The sequence below is a fragment of the Pinus tabuliformis genome, chromosome 1_1 (genome assembly GCF_031772625.1).
Source record: "Pinus tabuliformis cultivar Carrire ecotype Pingquan chromosome 1_1, CPIR1, whole genome shotgun sequence".
Lineage (NCBI taxonomy): Eukaryota > Viridiplantae > Streptophyta > Pinopsida > Pinales > Pinaceae > Pinus > Pinus tabuliformis.
The window spans coordinates 518,049,789-518,075,866 of record NC_142297.1 but is presented as its reverse complement, the minus strand read 5'-3'; positions in this window follow the sequence as shown (position 1 = coordinate 518,075,866).

Sequence of the window (26,078 nt, the reverse complement as noted above, 5' to 3'; positions counted from 1 at the left end):
CCTCTTCCTCTAAGGCCAAATAAAAGGATTCATTTGATATGGAAAGATTGGATAAATATATCAATTTGCTTACCGATGAAGTATTGAATTCAAAAGGAATCCAAACGAAGCATCCACCAACAACAAGCCTTTCAATTCATTTTTCCTCAAAAATACAACAATAATCCACCAGCTAAATCCACTTAGAGCTCAAACATTGTGTTCAATGTTGAAAGTTTAGGCATGGGAAACTTTTGCACTTTCCACCAAGAAAGGAATTCAGAAAAAACATGCCCACAATGTAATCACAACATGAACACTATAGCAGCCCATATCATGGATACCCTATTAGTAGTGAGCAATTTGAGCAAATGGAAGAATCAAATGAACCTTCCATGGCCAAACAAAATTTGGGTGTTGGGAACTCAGTGAATGCATTTGATATTATATTCAACATTGATAAGAAAAGCACTAAATAACTAATCAAGAGTGAGGCTCCTCCCCAACAAAAAAATGGTAGATATAATTTGAGGAGCAAGAGACCTATTTATGAGAAGGAGCTAAGAAAGCAATTGTTGAGAAGAACTTTTCCCCCAACAATTTTTTTCAAAGTATGAAAATAATTCTGGAAGTGATCCTCCTTCCAAGAACACTTAAAATAACAACAAGAACAATTCCATCACTTTGAAAGTGTCTAATCAGGTTACACCGCTATATACTTTAGTTCTACTTAATAAAAATGAAAGTATTGATTACAACATCATCGAAGACATGAAAAGAGCGTGTGCCAACATTTCAATTTTTGAGCTTGCGAAGATAGCAGGCCAGTGTGAGCTGCTTTCCACGCATTTTCATCTTATCCTTCAACATGTCATAAAGCCTCTGCATTTCAAGTCGTATCAAGTAAATCTCATGGCATTCTCAAATCTGTAGTAAATGCCGTGAATTTGAATACTAACACTCTTTGTCCCACTTTTCTTTTAATATTTGAAATATTTAATTACAATGTCCATAACTGTTTAGTTGGTTCATGTGCATATGAAAATCTAATTCCTTTATCTGTTGCTAAGAAAATTAATGCGAATTGGGATAAAATCAATGCACGAAACATACATCTCGATAAACCACTCATCTAGGCCATTGGTGAGCTCAACAATGTTATTACTTATTTTTCATCAAACCATAAAGTACACCAATGCATAAACATTGTCATTGTGCACATACTTGAAGCCTATAGTTTACTATTGAGTAAACTACAAGGCTATTTTTCAACAGATTGGACACATTTATGGCTTCCATACAAGGGTAGAAACAAATAGATTCAGGTAGAAAGCAAACTTACATGAAGTATACCGTAACAAAACTTGAGGGTGATAACAAAATTGTCATCTTTACAAACATCACATTTGGAAATTTTTCTTTAGAGGTTGATCAAGAGTGTTGTCAGGCCCAACCACCGCCCATCTCATCAGATACACAATTCAAGATCCTTCATTACAGTCCAACTGGTGTAAATGAATCTTGTAATATATATGTACATAATAGTAATGCAGGAACTAGCTTGGAAACTACTGGTTTGTGGAGACTATGTTAGGGTCCTATGTTATAGGAATCTTGGTCATGTTAGTTTTTTCTATTTATCTAAGGTCAATTTGTAAATATTAGTCATGATGACCTGACTATTATGATTTAAAGAGGCCTAGATTTGGTTTAAATGTCATGTAAAGTCTGTCTATTTTGTAAAAGTTCAAATATCTAAAGTCACGACGCTTCATTATTAAAGGGATAATGATAGGGAGTCATTGGCTCACCATGGAAGAGTAGTGAGGGGTTATGTCATCACAATTTGGTTATCATAAGTTAGTCACCTAAATATAGAGATCAAGTTTACATCTAAACAATCGTGACAAAGGATTGGGCACATATTTGGAGGTTTTGTCAAGTCAGTATAGATGTCATTCGTGACTGGTTATGACCTAAGCACGAGTACAACAGTCAAAAGGAAAGTTAATTTCCTTTCCTCAAGCATTGTGCTTTTCAATAGGTGTTGCACATTCATCATTTCCATTTTCAAATTGCAATTATCACTATCATTTCCACTCCAGACCATTTTGGAAGATTATTTGAGCTTTTGTCTTCATCCAAGATCACTCATTCTCAGTTTATTCGAATTGGAAACCTATGGTGTGGTCATGCTAAGGTGTTGCGAAATGGAGGCAGGGGCATTGCATTTCCACACAACACTACTTTTCTTGTTAATTTGAACACCAAACTCCTTTTCAAAGGTGAAAAAATGAACCACTTTTTTTCCTTAGATGTAAATAAATTTTAATTGCATCCATGAGCCATCTAAAACCATTCAAAGCCTACAAAAGGGAGAAAATTCATCTTCATTTTGTTTTTTTGTAATTCGTTGTCCTTTCTAAAATCATTGTGTTTTGTCCTAATTGTTGGGATACCACACAGTCCTCATCTTTTGCATTTATTCGTTGCCAAGACTGCTTTCTCCTTTAAAGCGATTCTACGTGTAAATTGTATTAGGTGTTGAAATTGCATTGAAACCTCTCACCCTAACTTTTGTGCTTGTTTGAAATCCAATTTTCTTGGGCGTTGCATTTTTCACAAAGCATTGCACTTGTCCCTTTCAGTTAGATCTCTGTCAACTCTTGAAAATTTGCAAGTTTTTAAGGTTTTTCTGAGAAATTATGCATTGATTAGTCTTTTCTGTAAATCTTGTTGTTTCTTAGTCATCATCATAGGTTTAAACTATCATCACTCCTCCACTGTTGCACAAAATAAGTTACTTTAAAACCCTAGACTATTCATTGTTGCAAAATGAAATAATGTCAAATCTAGAGGAAAAGAAGCACAAGGGAGGTGCCATTATTCAGTTTGAGCCACAAGATGTAATAGTTATTAATGCAAACCCAACCATCATAGTGGATTTTGAGCAGGTGGGGTGTTTGAGGTTTTGTAAAAATATTTAGGGTAAAATATGCAATTGACCAAAATATTGCTTATAGACCCTACACCTGTTCAAGTTGTTGAAATAGAAAGTGCACATGAAGAAGTGGAAGTTGATGAAAGGGATCAGACAATTAAGGACCTGCAAGAGTAGTTAGACAAGGCTCATCTAATGGTAGCATCTTTGTAGCAAGAAAATAGAGAACTCGGGCATAAAGTATCATAAGAAGCAACCCACCAGAATGAAGGAGAACCATTAAGGAGAGAATTGGCACATGTTGTTAAAGACAAAAGTAAACAAATCATAGTGTTGAAGATGTGCAGGTGACAAGTGAGAAATCAAGGAGACCTAGGACTAGGTCTGCTGCCAAGATGGAAATGAAAATGGGAGGACTATTCAACCAGAACAAAAGGTGGATGTTAATGAGAAAAAGGAGTTTGAAAGACTATTGGAACAGTTTGAAGGAGTTCAGTAGCAGGTAGATTGGCTTGCAGAAAAATATCAAAGGGATAAGTTGCATTTTTTTAAGTAATTACAAGTTGTTGAACCTATCCTTGATAAGGATAAACAAAATTTAAAGTGGACCTTGCCTCTGCATAGAAAAGTAAGAAATTTGTATACCTAGAATTTGGTCTTGAAGAGGAGACTCAGATTAGTGAAACAACAGCTTACTGAGGCCAATTAATCTAGAAGAAAGAGGAAGATGGGAAAGTTGTATATACTAGCAGAGGCCAGCACAAAGGTAAATCTTCATTAGGAGGATGCCACTAAGCTCTAAACTTTGTATTTTTTCTCATTTTAGGTTTTAACCTTGTCATGCGGAAAGAGTCAATTTTGCGGAAAAACCGACCTCCCTAGCAACCAAAGGTCGTCTAGTGACAAAAAAAACAATCAAGCACTATCTTTCCCTAAATATGCATTTAAAATAAAAGCAACCAGGTGTTTAAGGCTTACCTCTAGTCCAACGCTTGTTTGCAGCAGCCAAGCCTCTTCGATCCAGATGAGCTCCTTCTCCTTGAAGCCTGCATTCACTAACAAGCAAACGATTACATAGCACCTGAATAACTCATATAATAAAACATATTCATCATAAAGACAAAGGAGTTTATGAAACAAATTATATATAACAACTTGTTGAGAAAAATGAACTTAATTGTATTAATTGGAAACAAAAGAAACCATTACAACCAGTGCCTTGGTGTTGTGCAGGTCCCTCCTAGGGTCCAGCAAGAGTTCTCCTTTACTTTGATCAGCTCACCCACTTCCAAATGAAGCTAAGAAAGGATTGGAATCTCTCCTCTCAAGCTCTAAAAGGGAGTCCTAATTTCAGCAACATCTACCCTTAGGAATGTTCAGCTTTCAACCTCCCCTCCCTCTGGCCAAATGCCTGTATTTATAGTGCTTTGGAGGAAGTTAATCAGGTCCACCATCAATGGGATAACCCCATCTTTCAATGGGATAGCTCCCCTCTTGATGGGATAAGTTCCTCTTTCATTGAGATGCATGAACCATCTGGAGGCGCTCAATACACATCAAACCATCTTCTAGAATGCTCTAGAATTGACCACAAGTAAGTTTTTTGGAGTAAAACTTGCGCCTTTTGACCTTTACAGGAGTACGCACCCACCCCTTTACAGACAGAGCGTACAAGTACGCAGGTGTTATGAACTTGAGGTGCGTACACGCAGGTAAGGGTAAGAGAAACTGCGTAACCAGAGTTATATTGACTTTTAAAGACTTTCTCTCTTTCTTGGAGTTTGACATGAGGAGCAGAGGTATAAGACTTTCCAAGGAGGACAGTATGACAATTGATGGAGCCATACTGACTGCAAATAGTCATGGTGACAAATTTTAGTGTAACAGATTGCCCGCTAAAGTGCGAAGCCTATAGTAGATTAGGGTTTCATATCATCTAGGAAGGGTGAAGCACTTTATCATTTCAAGGATTATCTTGTGGAGAGCCCAGTCGAAACCTGCAAATATTCAACACAAAATACATATATGAGATCATATCATCGCTGAGGTAGGCATTCCCATACTCAGATCAAAAAACTTTAACTAACAAAATAACTACTGCTCTGATACAGGAATGATTTTGCAGTACATCATAATCATAGACTCATGTAGACACAGTATGGACGCAGCCACCTGTTTATAATTAGTCTACTATATAATGAATACAAAACTCCTCGCAGCCTGGATGGCGGAAACTAGATCTAGGGTCTTCATTTCTACTTCCTGAAATGGTACGATTCTATCCATGCGAATAAATGAGTTGATGTCGAACATGGTAGAAACCAATTGATTACCAGTCCATGATGTAAACTGTTAACAAGTGTGAGAGAGACCACCAGTGATGTCAATGGTTCTCAAAGTACCCAGCACAATCCATGAGATGTGAATGAATGTGTTGATGTCGAACATGTAACGGAATCCTTCGATCGAAATTCAACGATGTAAACTGTCATCAAAGGCGAGAAACCTGCCATTGATGCATGCAGATTCCAAGGTACTGACGATCCCTAGATCATCTTTCTAGATAATGTGCTGATGTCGATAGAAAGCGATCCGTTGCGGGCAAGCCCACAACACGAAATCATAGATCAAGTTGAAGAAATGTAGCTGTAAGGACTAACTCAGGGATGGTCAAGATGGATGACAGGTATTTTGCGGATGAATGTTTTATTTGCAGTGACCTCTTGAACACATAACGACACAACAGATGGCTTGGTGACAATTGACCCAAAGTTAATACCCAGAAACCGGCTGAAGATTTTCAATGTGGTTTGATCAACTGTGAGGCAAAGGATTTCCCAACCCAGGTGAATGAAAAAGTGTCGTGTTCAAGAGCGGTGATAAGGTTTCTCTGAGACAAAGGATAACAAATAGGCTCGTTTTTCTCTCTTTTCACCCACCATTTCTGGCAAGTACCTCTTTATTTTTTTACAAGCTTGAGGAGGATAACATTTGCTTGATTATAAGCTCATCCTTCGGATGAGTCCAACTTAGTTTAGATTCGAACCCTAAGAAGGAGTGGTCTGTTCCTGTTTGTAATCGAACAGGTCCTTTACTGTGAAATTTTAATGAGTTCAGTATAGGAGAAACTCAGCGTTTTTCAATTTTAGAGAGTCTGAAAAGCTTAAGAAGACTCCAGGGTTGACCTTTTTCGTAAGTTTGTGTCTCCCAAGCCCGAAAAAGTATAAAATAATACTTGAGAGAACCGCTTGATCTTTACAACCAAGGAGTACTTTCATGATTAGTGTCTCTGACCTGAAAAGTAAAAAGCGATCAAGGACACGTCGTTTTATTTCCAATATCGAATTTGAAACGACAAAAATCCGACAATCTTTTCATGTTTTTACGGTCAGAAAAGGGTTGTAAGAGGATCGTCTTTTAATTCCATTTTAACAAGTGTAAAAGAAACGCTCGGCAATCTTTTCATATTTTAGGAGTCAGAAAAGGGCTTAAAGGTGACTATGATGTTTTTGTTCGTAAAAAATGACAATTTTCCCTGAAAATCCTTTAGCCTGCACAAAAACCAACACATTACTCATACCTGTTGACGATAGATAAAAATACTTTGAAAAATACCTTTTCATGGTGAAAAATAAACAAATTTACCATTTATTTACCCAAAAAACCTATAAAAAGGGCTTTTACCAATTCATTTTTACCATTTTACTGTTGAGGAGAGAAAAAGGGCTTTTGGCAAGAAACTTCCCGTGGACATTGTGGAGAATCCGACCGTCGAAATCGAACGCTGTCTCTTTCAGGTATTCTACAACATCCTCCTCTTCATTTTCATCTATTTAGAATTCGTTTTTAGGCCCTAGATTTTGTTTTTTGGAGGTTTTGGGGTTTGAGGAACCGCCTCTTGGGGTACGCAGGTGCCACACTAGAGACCCACGTACCCCGACATTTTCTCAGTTGGGAAAATGTCGGGCGTACGCACCTTGCCTTAAGGGAACCTGCGTACCCATGCTCTGTTCCTAAAGGCGGGGTGCATACCCCGCAAAATGAGTTTTCAAACCCCAATTTCTCCAAAATGGACCAAATTTTTTTGATTTTATGGAATCTAATGGATGTTTTCTGGTGTGTAGATTACTCACCATGCTTGATTGGCGCGAGAGAGAGCACGACGATGTTGATTTTGCCGCCATTAATCATCAACCGTCAATTGATGCTTTGAAGGCATGCGGCCTTTATAAACACTGGGCCATACCCGGCATGAGGGCCCAAGTGAGATTTCTAGAGTGGCTGGTAGAAAGGTGGAATGTTCAGGACCAGTGTTTTTATAGTGGAGGGCACCAGCTCAAGATAGAGCCCAAAGATATTTACTTTCTCACTGGTTTGCCCAAGAGAAGCGAACACTTGACTCTGTTAGGGACTAGGCCGGGTGGCCAGTCCATCACTAGTCTCTGACTAGAGTGGTGTAACAATCAGGCTTAGGAGAAGGGGATAGAGATCAAAACTATATCCCGCCCTGAACTTATGGTGATTGCCTTTACAGTTACCAGACTTTGCGGGGCTGCCGCTTTACACATTGCCACTAGATCCCAGATGCGGATGGCGATTGATTGCTATCGAGGTACCATTTTCAACTGGTGTGATGCTGTGTTGGTCAATGTAAAAGGCCAACTGACTAGAGCAAAAAACGGACAGCTGAAGACTTTTGGTTATGGGCCTTTAGTTGTGAGTTTTGGCTTAGAGAGGGTTCCGATGCTGATCCCACAGGAGCTCACTGTTGGTATTGGGCTTCCTCGAGAGCCCAAATTGATGCGATGGGTTGCGATTATGGCCCGTCATCCTGATGAGGGAACAGAGGTTGTTCGATTTACTGAGGAGTACTTTCACTGGTTAGAAGACCAGGTTTTTTCTATACAGGATTTTCCTTATGTCGGAGTTGATTTTCGTGGAGATCCGGACATGATTCTTCCACTGGGAGAACAATGGGATGATACATGTAACTTCATTTTCCACAAGTTTTTTAAACTATCTATTTTTTTGTTTTTTTATATCGTCTCAAAACTGATAGTAATAATTTTCAAAATGTAGATGTAGGCCCACATCGTCCAGCCAATCTCCGGCCTTTCGAGAGGAGACTACCAGTTGCAGCAGCACCGGCCCCACAGGACGAGGCCACAGAGACTTTAGCTGAGTTGGAACATGACCTAGAGCGTCTTACAACAAATATACCGGAGACTACTATAGATGATATTCCTATCAGGCTTCAGCGCTATGTAGTCGAGGTCCCAGGACCTTTTAGGAGGTTCGTGTGTAGGGTAGCCCGTGCAGTGGTGTCATATAGAGATCATCACCAGTGATTGGATGGTCGTTTTTGTAGACACATGTGACATTTTGGTTTTTTTTGTACTTATCATTTTTGCCGATCATAAGGTGTTTTTCAACCTATGATCGAAGACAATGTATTTTTTGACACACTCCTATCTATATATATCATTATTACTGGATTGTCTTGTAAATCATGTTATGGAATGGTTTTAAATTTACATGTATGATTATTGCAAATGTCTATTTAACATTCGAGAAGCAATTGCATCTGCTAATGTACTTAAAGACCTTGGAATATGTTGATATTCAATGTAATCAAACTCACGTTCCAAGAGACGCACTCTCAAAAATAACCTTAATAACACTGGATTTCTAATGGCATATACTCTATTAAGCTATAATACAACGAGTTCAGAATCTAACCTCACTATCAAACTCCGAATCCCAAATGAAATAGATTGACAATAACTCAATCACTGCACTGTATTCTGCAATGTTGTTTTTTGTTTGACTGAGGCTCACCCCATCCATAGAAACTAACTTGTCAGAGGGCGAATAGATAACCCAAGCTGCAGAAGAGATGTTCCATGTACTACGACAAGCACCATCAGCGAAACCAATGTATGTTTGGAGAGGCATCGACATCTGCATGATCAAGAGTAAAACCAAGATAAGCCAAAATAACGATGAAAACACACTTTCTAAGCTAAGCACACTGTCTAAACTAAAAAACACACCAGCTAGAAAGAAAAACTAACCTAACTAAAAATCTCCATACCCATCTTTTAAGCATAATACCTCTTTAGGTAGAGTCCATTTCTGGGTTTACCCAAAGAGTCCCCGTCAAAGTCTACCAGCTCATAGGCCCCTTTTGCTAGCTTTCGCTTGACGATATAGGGCCCATGCCACATAGGAACGAATTTTCCAGCACCTAATTTTTCATTAGCTTGATCATATAATAACACTAGGTCTCCTTCCAAAAAATTTCGAGGGGTCACATTTCGATCATACTGAGCTTTCATTCGTTTTGCGTGAGTCTCGATCGCCAATGCGGCATCACGTCGATTCTCATCTAATTGATCTAATTATAATAAACGCTTCTCCTCTTCGGAAGTAGCTGGAAGTAACTCGATGGCCATTTGCAGTGACGGGATTTCGCATTCAATGGGTAGCACAACTTCCAAACCATAAACTAGTTGGAAAGGAGTGAACCCTGTTGATGTTTTCACTGAGGTTCGGTATGCCCAAAGCGCTGAAAATAACATGTTGTGTCAATTCGACTGATGAATACCAATGATTCGTCAGATCATGATAACTAAAACTTTGTTGATGGACTCAACCAGACCATTCGCTTGTGGATAATAAGGAGTTGAACTATCGTGACGCAAACCAAGCTAGCCTGTAAGTTCTGTCATCATAACGTTTCAAAAATGGCACCCATGGTCAGTGATTATCGCTTGTGCGACACCAAACCTAGCAATTATATGATTGAATACGAAAAATGCAGTTGTCTTATCGTCTGCCTCGAATGTAGGCATCGCCTCGGCCCACTTAGTAAAATAATCTACCGCAAGGATGATATACACATGCCCCCCGGCCGAGTGAGGGTTACATGTAATGAAATCGATACCCCATTTGGCAAAAGGACCAACGACAATTATAGGGTGGAGAGGAGCAGGTGGAGTGCGCATATTTCGATCAAACACTTGACAGTTGTTGCATTTTCGGACCGCAATAATACAATCTTTAAACAAGGACGGCCATAAGTAGCCAGCGCGCAATATCTTTTGGGCTGTGGCATACTCAGACATATGACCGCCACACGCTCCAGATTGACAGTCATTTAGAACCCTTTCAGCCTCTTCGTGAGTTAAACAACGTCGAAAGATAGATTCCGCCCCACGACGATAAAGAGTATCTCCAATAATTTTGTATTGTTGGGACTGGAATCGAATTTTCCGACATTCTGACTTTGAAGCTTCGGGCCGAAAGGATTGGGTCTGGAGATAGATGATGATATCCCCATACCACGGATCTAAAGTGCTGATGAGAAACAAATATTCGTCCGCAATGGGCTCCTTTGCCACAGTTTCTGTGTCAGCACGCGGGAAGTCACACATTAACTCTGCAAAAACTAAAGATTTCTTAGAGTTAGATTTCTCAAACTCCAAGTCGAACTCTTGCAGGATAACAATCCATTTAGAGTACTTGCCCCCTAGCAATTGTTTAGTCAAAATGTAGATCATAGGGTTGCAATCCGAAATGACTGTAGTTTTACGGAGTAAAATGTAGTGACGAAAACGTTGGACAGCTTGAACGACTGCCAATGCCAATTTCTCCACATGTGAGTATTTTAGCTCAGTTGGATTTAACGTCCGACTAAGGTAATATATCACATGTTCCGTCCCGAATTCATCTTCCTGAACTAAGACCATCCCAATGGTGGAATGAGCGTCGGCGAGGTACAAAAAGTAATCCTGGTTGTAGTTGGGAGGATGCAACAACGGTGCATGGGTCAACGCGTGTTTGAGTGCATCAAAATATTTCTGAGCTATCTCATCCCAAGAGAATTGAGCGTTCTGTTTCAACAACCGTGTAAAACCCTTTGTAACCTCGGCATAGTTAGGAATGAATCGTCGTAAAAAGTTTTCTTTCCCCTGCAAACTTTGGAGTTGGCGAAGACTCGAAGGAGGAGGAAATTTGATGATAGTTTCTACCTTCGAGGGATCGACGCGAATGCTGACTTTCGAAACTACAAATCCCAGTAATCGACCCGCTTCTATACAGAAGACACATTTGTGTGGGTTCAACCGAATACGATAATTCCTGCACCTCATGAAGATTGCTCGTAAATGGACAAGGTGGTCGGCTCGATGTAATGAATGAGCAGGAAAATCATCGAGATACGGTTGCACAATGTGTTTGATGTCATGAAACGCATAATACATCGCCCTTTGAAAAGTTTCTCTAGCGTTCTTAAGCCCAAAAGATAGTTTGCAATAAGCAAATGTCCCCCATGGACAAATGAAAGCGGTTTTCGGTTGATCAGCAGGTAGAATATTGATTTGATTGTATCCGGAAAAACCGTCCATAAAGGAAAATATTTTGCTGTCGGCACAATCGTCAATGATTTGATCGATATAGGGTGTTGGGTAGTTGTCCTTTGGACAAGCTCGATTAATTTCCCTATAATCGATGCATATTCTTATTGTTCCCTATTTTTTTTTAACCGGAACAATATTCGATACCCAATCCGTTAACGGGATCAGATAAATGAAACCTGCTTTCAACAGTTTTTCAACTTCTGCTTTAATTGCAACAGCTTTTCGCGGGTGAATCTGACGCAAACGTTGCCGGACGGGTTTAGCATCCGGGTAAGTATTAATCTCATGAACAACAATCGCGGGATCAATTCCTGGCATTTCCTCACAGGACCAGGCAAACACGTCACGGAATTCTTGAAATAGGGCCTTGTATGTTTGAATTTCGTCATCTGTACACGAGGCACCTATATGAATGTTCTCAACAATTCCAAGCTTAACTGAAATGTCAATGGGAATAGTTCGAGAGATATTTCCCAAATTCAGCTCTGAATCAGGATGTTTCATTGGATTTTGAGCTTCATTGACATATTCAGCTGTAAAAACTGATGAGAAATCATTTTCAAAGCGATCATCCTCGGGTAAAAACGAAGATCTGTGATGGAGATCTTCATATGGTAAATCATCTACGCATAGGACTTCACGAAGTTGCTCGTCAGATGACACAACTTCGGGAAACGCTATTAACTCCGAGGTTGATGTGAAAAGTGATTCCTCATGGACCACATTCATTTGGTCGATTTTGGTTGAACACGTGTCGGTAAAAGACTGCACAGCTTCATAGGCAATTTCATATGGACTCAATGGCATAGAATTACCAAAGGAGTCTATTTCAGATTCAGAAGGAACAATCCAAGGATCGTCATAATAAATAGTGTCTGATGTAATCATATGAATGGTTGCAAATGAAGATGATGCATTGAGCGGAGGAAAAGGAAAAGTTCCCAGTAAACCGGCATCTTTAACTAACCCTACACCAACATCCTTATATGGGATAGTCATTTTACCGACATGCTGAATACTCTCTGAAGAGGTTGGGTCAGATGAAAAGTAAGCCAGCTGGTCTATCGTTACGATCTTTCCATTATGTGGAAAATTTATTACTCGGAAGACCGATGAAACGACCGCCGTCATAGCGTAAGTCCAACTTCGACCCAAGAGAAGGTTGTAGTCTAGAGGGGCATCAACCACCTCCACATCTAGACTAACGATTTTTCCTTCAACCACTATAGGCAAATCCTGTAGAATGCCAAAAGGATGAAACCCACGGCCATCAAAGGCCTTAAGAATTGTCGGGGATTGATTTAGTGAAGGAGAACCAAGCGATCTCCAACACTGTATCGACATAATACACGTGGAAGCTCCCTCATCAATTACAGTCCGATGAATAGGCCTGTTTTTTACTATCACTGGGATCTGGAAAGCCATTTGATGAGGCAAACGCGGTGTACTATTTTCTAGATCAAAGATTATTAGGTTCGGTTCCTGAGCATCAACAGCTCCTATAGCCAACAAAAGTAATTTGCGTTGTGCTGGACATGATTGCAGCACTTTCAAAGCCGACATTGCTGGGTGAAATAGCTAAGTCCTCAAAAATGTTATAATTCTGGGCCGCTCTCGCATATGGATTGAAAGCAGACCTTCGAAGTACACCCTTGGCAGGCGGCTTGATTACTAAGTCTGGGTTAGGTTTCTCGATCTGTAGTGGATCGGAACTGGGAGCTGAGGTTGATGGATTAGAATGAGAAGATTCTGCTTCTTTGCCATCAACAGGACTTTTACTACGATAATCTTGCGATCGAGTCACAATCCTTACATGAGACATCATCAATATGCGTTCTTCATTGGCACTCGAGGAAGAACCTATCATTTTTCTATCTTTTAGGAATGGATCCTTCAAGACAGCAGGAATTTGGGAACCTTTGATGATCTTTGCAACCTCTACTCGATGAGGGCAGTCTCTTGTAAAGTGTTCTTCTTCACAAATAAGACATGGATAACGAGGCTTGCACTTTTCATCATTAGATTCTTCCTTTTCAGTTTTCTCCTTTGGAGTTTTGTCTGCTTTATTCTTCTTCTTCCCACCGGATTTTGATTTAGCCGTAGATGACTCTACAGCGTGAATATCGGCGGAGAGTTCAGCAGAAGAATCTCCTATCAGGGAGTCTGGTAAGGTTATAATAGGAGAAGAATTCTTGAAAGATTTATTCTTACTTTTAGTGTCCACCGTACCAATCATGCCATCAACAGCATGAGACCCTGACGGAGCAACAACGATTTGATTTGACTTAGGAAGATCTGGGATCTTTTCGTGTAACGTACCTGACTGAGTATAAACTAAGTCAAGGTACTGCGCTTGAGAAATCACTTTCTCCTCAGTAACTACTCCGGCCTTAGCTACGTCTTCAGTAATCTTCGGTAACAATGATTTAAAAAACCATTCAGCTAAGATCTGGTCTGGGATAAAAACTTTCACTAACCGCCTTCGACGTCTCCATTCATGAATATGATCGGAAATATAAGTGGACGTCGATTGTTTTAATGAAGTTAGTAACTTCGTGCCATTATCATATCTGACCGGCAACTGAAAATGAGTTAAGAACGAGGTAGCTAACTGGCTAAAATTATAAAAAGAGGCCCGTGGTAACTCAATATACCACTTGGCCGCAAGACCAATGAGAGTGCGCTGGAAAAGACGTAACCGGATGGAATCATCCGAGATGGAATTAGAGGCACACCAGAGGTGGTAAGTCATCACATGATTCGACGGGTCCTCTCCAGACTTACCGTCAAACTTGGGAATGTCACTGGGAAACTTATTTGGCATTGGCGGCCAAAACGGAAGATAATTTATTGGATCGTTCGTTAGGCGCGACAAGTCTGGTAAATCCAAAGTTGCGATAAACGGTAGCTGCCGATTAGGATCCCTAAAACTCTGGGTCACTATACCAGCCCCAGGAGGAGGATATCCAGGATAACTAGGAATAGGAATCGCGTTCGGGATATTGTATCCTCTTGGAAAACCAGGATTAACCGGACCATACTGGGGTTGTTGTGGTTGTTGATAAGTGTACCCAGGATACGGTTGATACTGGTAAACCGGTTGCTGGACAACAGGACCGAATTGGTACTGTCCCTGGTACGGTTGATAAGTGAACTGTGGTTGACTTGTGACAACCGTACTTAAACCAGGTTGTCCTACAAGCATCTGAACCGTAGTTTCAATCGTTGATCCGGACGATGGTAAAGATGTCTGAGGAGTAGATACAGGGACAGTAGAAACCGGAGCTGTCGATACTCCAGAAGTAAGCGTGGTAGATGGAACAGATGTTGCGATACTTGCAGCAGTCGTTTGAGATGGAGTACGAGGCGAAATAGGCCCAGAATGAGAAACTACCGAAGGTATAGAAGTTTGAATATTAGACTGGACTAGTTGCTAGGGTGATCCAGAAACTAAGGTTTGTCCAGTTTGAAATGACAACCGTACACTTGGCTGCAACACCTGTTGAACTTGCGATGGATCCCACACTATGTTTATTCCGGGGTATTGACCCATAACAGGTTGAGGATATTGAGATCCATAATCAGGTTGAGAGTAGGATTGATAAGTGAAAGGTACATTTCCCATACCTTGAACATAAGATTGACCTTGGGGTGGTTCGAAACCTTGACTCGAGTACTGACCTTTGGGCAAATACCCTTGAGGCATGTACTGATACTGGGGTTGACCTTGAGGTATAAATGGGTACTGGGGTTGACCTTGGGGTACATATTGAGTCTGGGGTTGACCTTGAGGAATGTAATGTACCGTAGGCACGTACTGTCCTTGAGGTTGCCCCTCAGACGCAAATTGTGTACTTTGAGGTTTCCCCCCAGGCGTTAATTGAGGCTGCCCCCCAGGCAGTAACTGGCCACCTTGAGGTTGAGGAGCAGGAATAGAACCTGACATCATAAGAATGTCTTCTACACTCAACGGCTTTGCACCATTGCTTCCAGTGAACATCCTTTGTTCAATGGGTTGAGGAGATGCTCCCGAAAAAGTACCAAAAAGAGACTGATACCCAGCAGGAACAGAAGGACCGCCGTACAAAAAAGATTCAGGTGATTGAGTAAACATGGACGACTGACCTGACATATTTACGGGAGTATAAATACCCCTAGGTGGATAAGAAACACGAGGTGGTGAAAAACTTGACACTGAGTTGTCCAAATAATTAGTTAAAGAAAGATACCAAGTAGTACTTCTAGGTGGACTGTAAAAAATCGATTCACGCTCCCTTAGATCAATAGTAGGTTGATCTTCAGGGATAGGGATGCCTATTTCTTCTTCCGGAGCAAGCTCTTCAATCGCTATCAAACCAGAAGGAAGATTTTTGGTGATGACTCTTTCTACCCTAGGTGAATTAGGAGCACTAGAAGTTGGAGAGACTAACCCCGATGTTGGAGTAATAGGTTCGGATATCTCAGGTTCTTCGCCTATATCACTAGTAGATGAAAAACTACCAGCAAGTTCAGAAACCGAAACAGATTCAGGATTATAACCTGTTTCTAAAGCTTGGTAATCAGGATGAACAACCAACGAAGACTCTCCTTCTTCAAGTGACCCTACTTTGCTGCCACTAGGAGTTACAAGGACTTTCAAACCTTCGTAATGGCCCGGGACGTCTTCAGGAGATTGGCCCCGAAGTCTATGAGACTTCCTCAACAAATCAGCCACGGTTACAACCTCAGGAGACTGGCCCCGAAGTCTATGGGACTGTCTTGGTAATTCAGCCACAGCTAAAAACTTTTAACTACTGCACACGCAAACAAAGTAAAATCACAAAGAAAACTGCCTAAAGTCTCTAAAGAACCAAACAAATTCGAATCACACGCCTAAAGAATCTAGGGCGTCAAACCATACACAAACAGTAACCTTCCGGACCGAAAACACTAGTTGGTGATGAAATCCAACATTGCAGAATTCAGTACAGAAGTGGCGGGTGGAACAGTTACCCCAACAACCTGCTTAATGAATAGACTGGACCAAGTTCCTCCACCTTAACCGTCTCGAGTGAAGTGAACCCCCTAGAAAATCCAAGTGAGTCTAGCCGACGTCTGCTCCAGGTACAGTGGGATCTTCCCTCCACCGTCACCTTAGGAAGAATCGTAAAGATAATAGTCACTAAGGTCACCAACAACAACAAATATACCTGGGGGAACAGTCTACGATCTGATAGCATGCAAGGGCAGAGTAACAAGATCAATCCCCTTTCCGTCTCCTTGACAATAATCCAAGGTTTACCGACAAGTGACCCCAGGCTCCTCGACAATGGTTAATCTGAGGTTTACCGTTTGTAGTACGTGTATATCTGGCGTCGTTCCCAATGAAGGAGGATTGATTCCCTCACTGGTTCGGACACGATCTCGTGCTTCTCCTTTAAGAGGAGCTTTCCCAGAGGATAAATGTAACAGTTGGATTTATCCTACCAAAAGATAAGCTACTTGTTTGGTTTTACTGTCTTGGAGAGTTAATTACTCTCCTACTCTAAGACACTATCCTGATCTATATTGGTGTTTGAGAGCCCTAGTAAATAAAAAGTTACTAAGTTGATTTTACTTTAAGCGTTAATTTTTATGGCTTTTATTTAGGACAAAAGGTAGCGGAGATGAAACTGATGGTGTGTAGACTCGACTCAAATCCACTAAAAGATGCACCTAGGATGAAACAAAGCAATCTTTCCTTTTCAATGAATTCCCTAGCTAAGAGAGTTGGAGAGTGCAAAATTTATAAAGACAACTTTCTTCGCAATGAAAATCAAAGAAACAATCTCTTTATCTTTTCCAAAGCACACAACACATGACCACTAATTATTTCACGAAAACTTCCTTTCTCTTTTCAAAGACTTCAAACGCTACTAAACAAACTTTCCTCAAAAGAGATTTCGTATTTTTTCCTATTTAACAAAGCATGTAAAACTACTTAACAAAAATTAATTTTAAGATCTATAAAAATCAAATCACTTTTAAGATCTATGAAAATCTAAGAGAAATATACCTAAAAGCAAATCTAATGAGGTAAAAGCCTACAAAATATAATTCCAGGATGTTTTACTCAGTTACAATTCAACCAAGGACTAATTCATGCAGACTCATAAACTAGTCAAAAACAAAAAACAAAAGTTCTTGTTCTTTTTCTTAAGAATGTAATTCACAGCTTAACCAACAAGCCTTCTCGAAATTCCTCAAAGAGACAACACAAAGGTAGGTTTCTCACAAAGGTGGATTTTACGAAAGGTCTGACTCCTAAGAAGATTGAAAAGACCAGGGAGATCCAAGGTTTTTAGAACTTCTAAAGCCAAAGTCACTACAAGACCAATACAAAAATCAAACCTAGGGCTAGAACTTCTATGAACTTCACTAAAACCATTGATGCTAATGAAACAAGCTTAGATGAAAACTTTTGACAGGTAACCAGTGGATCTGGGCAGCAATAAACAAGCTATAAACAAAATCTAATAAGAAAAAAGGAAAATTTTGAAATTTTCTAGGTTTTTGACCGGGTACGCAGGCAGCCTGTTTGCACAGGTGCGGCCACGCTCTGTGTACAAAGCAGAAGTGCGTACAGGTACACACTATGCTTAACACAGAGGGTGCGTACTTCTCTCAAAATCAAGAAAAATAAAAACTAATTCAACCCTAAGCTATTCCACCCAAATTCACAGTTAATCAGTCAAAAACTAGAAAGAAATCAAATTTTCTCAAATCAAAGTATCAATCAAAAGAGAAATCAATCAAATCCATGGATTCCCCAGTGGAGTCGCCATTTTGTCATGTAGAAAGAGTCAATTTTGCGGACAAATCCGACCACCCTAGCAACCAAAGGTCGTCTAGTGACAAACAAAATAATCAAGCACTATCTTTCCCTAAATATGCATTTAAAATAAAAGCAACCAGGTGTTTAAGGCTTACCTCTAGTCCAACGCTTGTTTGCAGCAGCCAAGCCTCTTCGATCCAGATGAGCTCCTTCTCCTTGAAGCCTGCATTCGCTAACAAGCAAACGATTACATAGCACCTGAATAACTCATATAATAAAACATATTCATCATAAAGACCAAGGAGTTTATGAAACAAATTATATATAACAACTTGTTGAGAAAAATGAACTTAATTGTATTAATTGGAAACAAAAGAAACCATTACAACCAGTGCCTTGGTGTTGTGCAGGTCCCTCCCAGGGTCCAGCAAGAGTTCTCATTTACTTTGATCAGCTCACCCACTTCCAAATGAAGCTAAGAAAGGATTGGAATCTCTCCTCTCAAGCTCTAAAGGGGAGTCCTAATTTCAGCAGCATCTACCCTTAGGAATGTTCAACTTTCAACCTCCCCTCCCTCTGGCCCAATGCCTGTATTTATAGTGCTTTGGAGGAAGTTAATCAGGTCCACCATCAATGGGATAAGCCCCTCTTTCAATGGGATAGCTCCCCTCTTGATGGGATAAGTTCCTATTTCATTGAGATGCATGAACCATCTGGAGGCGCTCAATACACGTCAAACCATCTTCTAGAATGCTCTAGAATTGACCACAAGTAAGTTTCTTGGAGTAAAACTTGCGCCTTTTGACCTTTACAGGAGTACGCACCCACCCCTTTACAGACAGAGCGTACAAGTACGCAGGTGTTATGAACTTGAGGTGCGTACACGCAGGTAAGGGTAAGAGAAACTGCGTAACCAGAGTTATATTGACTTTTAAAGACTTTCTCTCTTTCTTGGAGTTTGACATGAGGAGCAGAGGTATAAGACTTGCCAAGGAGGACAGTATGACAATTGATGGAGCCACACTGACTGCAAATAGTCATGGTGACAAATTTTAGTGTAACAGATTGACCCCTAAAGTGTGAAGCCTGTAGTAGATTAGGGTTTCATATCATCTAGGAAGGGTGAAGCACTTTATCATTTCAAGGATTATCTTGTGGAGAGCCCAGTCGGAACCTGCAAATATTCAACACAAAATACATATATGATATCATATCATCGCTGAGGTAGGCATTCCCATACTCAGATCAAAAAACTTTAACTAACAAACTAACTACTGCTCTGATACAGGAATGATTTCGCAGTACATCATAATCATAGACTCATGTAGACACTGTATGGACGCAGCCACCTGTTTATAATTAGTCTACTATATAATGAATACAAAACTCCTCACAGCCTGGATGGCAGAAACTAGATCTAGGGTCTTCATTTCTACTTCCCGAAATGGTACGATTCTATCCATGCGAATAAATGAGTTGATGTCGAACATGGTAGAAACCAATTGATTACCAGTCAATGATGTAAACTGTTAACAAGTGTGAGAGAGACCACCAGTGATGTCAATGGTTCTCAAAGTACCCAGCACAATCCATGAGATGTGAATGAATGTGTTAATGTCGAACATGTCACGGAATCCTTCGATCGAAATTCAATGATGTAAACTGTCATCAAAGGCGAGAAACCTGCCATTGATGCATGCAGATTCCAAGGTACTGACGATCCCTAGATCATCTTTCTAGATAATGTGCTGATGTCGATAGAAAGCGATCCGTTGCGGGCAAGCCCACAACACGAAATCATAGATCAAGTTGAAGAAATGTAGTTGTAACGACTAGCTCAGGGAGGGTCAAGATGGATGACAGGTATTTTGCAGATGAACGTTTTATTTGCAGTGACCCCTTGAACACATAACGACACAACAGATGGCTTGGTGACAATTGACCCAAAGTTAATACCCAGAAACCGGCTGAAGATTTTCAATGTGGTTTGATCAATTGTGAGGCAAAGGATTTCCCAACCCAGGTGAATGAAGAAGTGTCGTGTTCAAGAGCGGTGATAAGGTTTCTCTGAGACAAAGGATAACAAATAGGCTCGTTTTTCTCTCTTTTCCCCCACCATTTCTGGCAAGTACCTCTTTATTTTTTTACAAGCTTGAGGAGGATAACATTTGCTTGATTATAAGCTCATCCTTCGGATGAGTCCAACTTAATTTAGATTCGAACCCTAAGAAGGAGTGGTCCGTTCCTGTTTGTAATCAAACAGGTCTTTTACTATGAAATTTTAATGAGTCCAGTATAGGAGAAACTCGGCGTTTTTCAATTTTAGAGAGTCTGAAAAACTCAAGAAGACTCCATGGTTGACCTTTTTCGTAAGTTTGTGTCTCCCAAGCCCGAAAAAGTATAAAATAATACTTGAGAGAACCGCTTGATCTTTACGACCAAGGAGTACTTTACGATCAACGACACATCGTTTTATTTCCAATATCGAATTTGAAACGACAAAAATCCAGCAATCTTTTCATGTTTTTACGGTCAGAAAAGGGCTGTAAGAGGACCGTCTTTTAATTCCGTTTTAACGAGTGTAAAAGAAACGCTCGGCAATCTTTTCATATTTTAGGAGTTAGAAAAGGGCTTAAAGGTGACTATGATGTTTTTGTTCGTAAAAAATGACAATTTTCCCTGAAAATCCTTTATCCTGCACAAAAACCAACACATTACTCATACCTGTTGACGATAGATAAAAATACTTTGAAAAATACCTTTTCATGGTGAAAAATAAACAAATTTACCATTCATTTACTCAAAAAACCTATAAAAAGGGCTTTTACCAATTCATTTTTACCATTTTACTGTTGAGGAGAGAAAAAGGGCTTTTGGCAAGAAACTTCCTGTGGAAATTGCGGAGAATCCGACCGTCGAAATCAAACGCCGTCTCTTTCAGGTATTCTACAACATCCTCCTCTTCATTTTCATCCTTTTAGAATTCGTTTTTAGGCCCTAGATTTTATTTTTTGGAGGTTTTGGGGTTTGAGGAACCGCCTCTTGGGGTACGCAGGTGCCACACTAGAGACCCGCGTACCCCGACATTTTCTCAGTTGGGAAAATGTCGGGCGTACGCACCTTGCCTTAAGGGAACCTGCGTACCCACGCTCTGTTCCTAAAGGCGGGGTGCGTACCCCGCAAAACGAGTTTTCAAACCCCAATTTCTCCAAAATGGACCAAATTTTTTTGATTTTAAGGAATCTAATGGATGTTTTCTGGTGTGTAGATTACTCACCATGCTTGATTGGTGCGAGAGAGACCATGAAGATGTTGATTTGGCCGCCATTAATCATCAACCGTCAATTGATGCTTTGAAGGTATGCGGCCTTTATAAATACTGGGGCATACTTGGCATGAGGGCCCAAGTGAGATTTCTAGAGTGGCTGGTAGAAAGGTGGAATGTTCAGGACCATTGTTTTTATATTGGAGGGCACCAGCTCGAGATAGAGCCCAAAGATATTTACTTTCTCATTGGTTTTCCCAAGAGAGGCGAACACTTGACTCTGTTCGGGACTAGGCCGGGTGGCCAGTCCATCGCTAGTCTCCAACTAGAGTGGTGTAACACTCACGCTCAGGAGAAGGGGATAGAGATCAAAACTATATCCCGCCCTAAACTTATGGTGATTGTCTTTACAGTTACTAGACTTTGCGGGGCTACCGCTTTACACATTGCCACTGGATCCCAGATGCGGATGGCAATTGATTGCTATCGAGGTACCATTTTTAACTGGTGTGATGCTGTGTTGGCCAATGTAAAAGGCCAACTGACTAGAGCCAAAAACGGACAGCTGAAGACTTTTGGTTATGGGCCTTTAGTTGTGAGTTTTGGCTTAGAGAGGGTTCCGATGCTGATCCCACAGCAGCTCACTGTTGGTATTGGGCTTCCTCGAGAGCCCAAATTGATGCGATGGGTTGCGATTATGGCCCGTCATCCTGATGAGGGAACGAAGGTTGTTCGATTTACTGAGGAGTACTTTCACTGGTTAGAAGACTAGGGTTTTTCTATACAGGATTTTCCTTATGCCGGAGTTGATTTTCGTGGAGATCCGGACATGATTCTTCCACCGGGAGAACAATGGGATGATACAGGTAATGTCATTTTCCACAAGTTTTTTAAACTATCTATTTTTTTGTTTTTTTATATCATCTCAAAACTGATAGTAATAATTTTCAAAATGCAGATGTAGGCCCACGTCGTCCAGCCAATCTTCAGCCTTTCGAGAGGAGACTACCAGTTGCAGCAGCACCGGCCCCACAGGACGAGGCCACAGAGACTTTAGCTGAGTTGGAACATGACCTAGAGTGTCTTACAACAAATATACCGGAGAATACTATAGATGATATTGCTATCAGGATTCAGCGCTATGTAGTCGAGGTCCCAGGACCTTTTAGGAGGTTCGTGTGTAGGGCGTGCAGTGGTGTCATATAGAGATCATCACTAGTGATTGGATGGTCGTTTTTGTAGACACATGTGACATTTTGGTTTTTTTTGTACTTATCATTTTTGCCGATCATAAGGTGTTTTTCAACCTATGATCGAAGACGATGTATTTTTTGACACACTCCTATCTATATATATCATTATTACTGGCTTGTCTTCTAAATCATGTTAGGGAATGGTTTTAAATTTACATGTATGCTTATTGCAAATGTCTATTTAACAATTTTGAAGCAATTGCATCTGCTAATGTATTTAAAGACCTTGGATTATGTTGATATTCAATGTAATCAAACTCACATTCCAAGAGACGCACTCTCAAAAATAACCTTAATAACACTGGATTTCTAGTGGCATATACTCTATTAAGTTGTAATACAATGAGTTCAGAATCTAACCTCACTATCAAACTCTGAATCCCAAATGAAATAGATTCAGACAATAACTCAATCACTGCACTGTATTCTGCAATGTTGTTTGACCAAGGCTCACCCCATCCATAGAAACTAACTTGTCAGAGGGCGAATAGATAACCCAAGCTGCGGAAGAGATGTTTCGTGTACTACGATAAGCACCATCAGCGAAACCAATGTATGTTTGGAGAGGCATCGACATCTGCATCATCAAGAGTAAAACCAAGATAAGCCAGAATAACGACAAAAACACACTTTCTAAGCTAAGCACACTGTCTAAACTAAAAAGCACACCAGCTAGAAAGAAAAACTAACCTAACTAAAAATCTCCATACCCATCTTTTAAGCATAATACCTCTTTAGGTAGAGTCCATTTCTGGGTTTACCCAAAGAGTCCCCATCAAAGTCTACCAGCTCATAGGCCCCTTTTGCTAGCTTTCGCTTGACGATATAGAGCCCATGCCACATAGGAACAAATTTTCCAGCACCTAATTTATCATTAGCTTGATCATATAATAACACTAGGTCTCCTTCCGAAAAATTTCGAGGGGTCACATTTCGATCATACTGAGCTTTCATTTGTTTTCCGTGAGTCTCGACAGCCAATGCGGCATCATGTCGATTCTCATCTAATTGAGCTAAGCATAATAAACGCTTCTCCTCTTCGGAAGTAGCTGGAAGTAACTCGATGGCCATTTGCAGTGATGGGATTTCGCATTCAATGGGTAGCACAGTTTCCAAACCATAAACTAGTTGGAAAGGAGTGAACCCTGTTGATGTTTTCACTGAGGTTCGGTATGCCCAAAGCGCCGAAAATAACATGTTGTATCAATTCGACCGATGAATACCAATGATTCTTCGGATCATGATAACTAAAACTTTGTTGATGGACTCAACCAGACCATTCGCTTGTGGATAATAAGGAGTTAAACTATCGTGACGCAAACCAAGCTGGCCTATGAGTTCTGTCATCATAACGTTTCAAAAATGGTGCCCATGGTCAGTGATTATCACTTGTGGGACACCAAACCTAACAATTATATGATTGAATACGAAAATTGCAGTTGTCTTGCCGTCTGCCTCGAATGTAGGCATCGCCTCGGCCCACTTAGTAAAATAATCTACCGCAAGGATGATATACGCATGCCCCCCGGCCGAGTGAGGGTTACATGTAATGAAATCGATACCCCATTTGGTAAAAGGACCAACGACAATTATAGGGTGGAGAGGAGCAGGTGGAGCGCGCATCTTTCGATCAAACACTTGATAGTTGTGGCATTTTCGGACCGCAATAATACAATCTTTAAACAAGGACGGCCAGAAGTAGCCAGCGCGCAATATCTTTTGGGCTGTGGCATACCCAGACATAACTGCCACACGCTCCAGAGTGACAGTCATTTAGAACCCTTTCAGCCTCTTCGTGAGTTAAACAATGTCAAAAGATAGAGCCCACCCCATGACGATAAAGAGTATCTCCAATAATTTTGTATTGTTGGGATTGGAATCGAATTTTCCGACGTTCTGACTTTGAAGCTTCGAGCCGAAAGGATTGGGTCTGGAGATAGATGATGATATCCCCATACCACGGATCTAAAGTGCTGATGAGAAACAAAGATTCGTCCGCAATGGGCTCCTTTGCCACAGTTTCCGTGTCAGCACGCGGGAAGTATGATCCAGGTGGATATTGGTGGCCACCTGCCAAGTCCACCTGGACCCCCACCATTGTCTTTCTCAGCATTTTCAGTTTCCTTAATTGTAGCACAACTTACTATTTTTAGCAGTTTTTCGGGTCCTGAACTTCCGGAGCCGTTTTGAGGCCCTAAACGACGTTTTTTTGGGGAATCCGGGGGCAACACGAGTCCTTGGAATGGACTGGTGTTGCCCGTTCCAACAATGATAGTGCTCGGATAGATCTTTCTAATGAGCTATTGTACGCGTCAAACGAAGATCATATGCCAAAGTTACGACCCCAGGAAGTTGTTGTACCAACTTACCCCCAAACGGGGCCCACAGTTTGGCGTTTCATCTCCTAGGGTTAGGTTTTGGAATGTTAAGGGTTTTTCCATTGTTTCTCAACAATAAATAGGCCTTCGAGCCTCATTGTAACACAGTTCAGAGGCATGTAGCCATCACATCTCTTCTCAGAGATAAGCTACCATCGCCCTAGCTAGTTTATTTCCATTTCTGTCTGTAAGCATATTTCAGTATTTTCCATTAATGAAATGAAGTATTATTTCCGCTGCATCTTTGTGTATATGGTTATCTCTGTAATTTGTTGCATTCCTGTTTAAATCCGGATCAGTGGTATCAGAGCGGTCTGCTTTTTCTCTGTTTTTCTTTGCATGTCCCCAACAAGGTCGGGATATAAGGAGTTAGGGCTTGAACTGGTTGAACCTTTGCAAGACTAGCCTCGCAAATCCCGACGGCCTCCCATGGCGGATGAGAAGAAAGACGAGGGGGCAGGAGATCCCATCAAAATCTTGCTCGAAGAAGCGCTCGAGCGACAATGGAACGCGATGATGGACAGCTTTGCGCAGATCCTTCAGCGGCTACCCAGAAGCAGCGCATCGGCTTCCAGCAGCTCCTCTGGAAACGCCACACCCTTTAAGGTACAAGTTAATTTTGAAATCCCCATATTCGAGGGTCAGATAGATGCCGATGCCGTAGATAAATGGTTAAATCTGCTAGAGGGTTATTTTTCTGTTCATGAATTTTCGAGTCGGAAAAAGATTGTTTTTGCTCTTCTCAAAGCAGCCCCCCACGTCAAGGACTGGTGGGAAACCTACTGCGAGCAGAAGGATGAAAGTACTGGCTAACTATTTTCAGCCGCACCCACCTGGGATTCGTTCCGGGATGCCATCAAGGAGCAGTACTACCCTGTCAGAAGCTATGAGGATGAATACATAAAGTGGACCACGCTGCGGCAGGGAAGGGACCAAGACGTGCCAGAGTTCACTAATCTTTTCCATACCCTTCGCACAAAGTTGGGTATCAAGGATTCATAGCAACATTTGATACTCAAATACCGTGGCTGCCTGCACAAGTACATCCA